The sequence below is a fragment of the Cucurbita moschata genome, unplaced genomic scaffold (genome assembly GCF_002738365.1).
Source record: "Cucurbita moschata cultivar Rifu unplaced genomic scaffold, Cmos_1.0 Cmo_Scf00074, whole genome shotgun sequence".
In the NCBI taxonomy this organism is placed as follows: Eukaryota; Viridiplantae; Streptophyta; class Magnoliopsida; order Cucurbitales; family Cucurbitaceae; genus Cucurbita; species Cucurbita moschata.
This window is the reverse complement of record NW_019268590.1, coordinates 931,525-933,186: the sequence shown is the minus strand read 5'-3', so window position 1 is coordinate 933,186 and position 1,662 is coordinate 931,525. Positions and strand designations below refer to the sequence as shown.

The following is a 1,662-nucleotide window of genomic DNA, read 5'->3' as shown; positions in this document are numbered from 1 at the left end:
TACAAGGACACCAATGGAGGCCCGACTCCAACTAAAGAAGGCTGGCACTACGATGACAGTCGACTCCACCAATTACCGCAGCATTGTCGGGAGTCTGCGCTATCTGGTAAACTCTCATCTTGATCTTGCTTATTCTGTTGGATACGTAAGCAGGTTTATGGAAGCACTTAGGGAGGAGCATCTAGTGGCTGTCAAGCGCATCCTGCACTATGTAGCCGGAACCAGAGGCTGGGATGTAAGAGACTGCGTAGGGAGAGGAAAGGAGAAACTCAAGCTGGTCGGCTACAGTGATAGTGACATGGCCGGTGACGTTGATGATCGTAAGAGCACCAGCNGAGAGAAAGCGATCCACTAATGCTATACGTAGACAACAAAGCTACGATCTCCCTGATGAAAAATCCAGTTTTGCATGACTGGAGCAAGCACATAGAAATCAAATTCCACTACATTCGAAAATGTGCATATCGAGGGCTCATCAAGATTGATTTCATTCGAAAATGTGCAGATCGAGGGCTCATCAAGATTGATTTCATACGAAAAGAGAAACACTTGGAGACATTTTCACCAAGTCCCTAGCGCGGGTAAAATTTGAAGAACTACGCTCAAAGATCGGAGTTCAAATAATAAGGTAGATATAGCACAGCTTTTAGGAGGAGATTGTTAAATAAAAGTTATGTTCCTTAGGTCTGAGTTCACACCAATGGAAGAGCGTAATTCTAGTTGCCATCTTTGGCCAACTTGGGCGAAGTCTTCGCCCACTTTTCTATTTTTTGTAATTAGTTTTTCTATTTTTGTAATTACTTTTGTTATTTAAAGAATTCAACTCAAAATAAATAAAACATCGAGATTTCAGCAAATCTCTCTCCCTCTCTCCTTTTACTTCCGCTATTTTTTCTTTCGAAGAAACCTTCTGCCAGCTTTTTCGTCGACATTTTCCTCCGAATTGCCAGAGTCAACATGAGGGAGGTATTTTAGGGGAGGGACTGAGAGATCAGAGAAGAGGTGGTCAGTTTTTTTTTTTTCTTCTTTATTTTGTTCTTTTATTTTAATATATATATATATATATATATAATAAACCCAACGAGGCGTTACAATGATGATGTGATCGCGTATCTCCTTACTAGTCTTGACCCTGACTATGATCCCTTCGTTGCCTTGATGACTACTAAGAGTGAAGCCCTCATGCTTGATGATGTGTTTGCATATCTAATGGCATTTAAAGCTCGCCAACTACAACACCAAGTTGAACTTCAGTTAAATCCTGGATCTTCGGCTAATTATGTTAGTCATGGTGGTCGGTAGAAGAACCGTGGGCGTATGGATTGTGGTCGTGGCTGGTGGTCATCGTGACCCTTCTGCTCGTCCTTTCTGCCAGATCTGCGGCAAAGTGAGGCATACACAGAACTTAGAATTTCCTGCAAATTTGTTAGGCAAGGGATTTTCTGGGTCAGGCAATCATGAGATACCCTAGACCAACCTCAATCACACCGAACTTAGAAGTTTTTTGGAGTTAGCGAAGTACTACAAAAGGTTTGTTTAGGATTTCTTCAAAATATTTGCAACTTTGACAATGTTAACTAAGAAGGGTAAGTCTTTCTTTGGACAATGACACATGAGTAGATTTTTTCAAGAGCATAAGGAATTTTTGGTGTATGCGCTAGT

At 41.3% G+C, this 1,662-nt stretch overlaps 1 non-coding gene across 1 annotated transcript; it reads left to right on the top strand.

Moving 5' to 3' along the window:
- The first annotated feature begins 1,083 nt into the window (after positions 1–1,083).
- On the top strand, positions 1,084–1,223 carry LOC111438435. The gene has a single exon (XR_002709668.1). It is a non-coding gene; the product is annotated as a small nucleolar RNA Z247 (small nucleolar RNA).
- Positions 1,224–1,662: the final 439 nt, after the last annotated feature.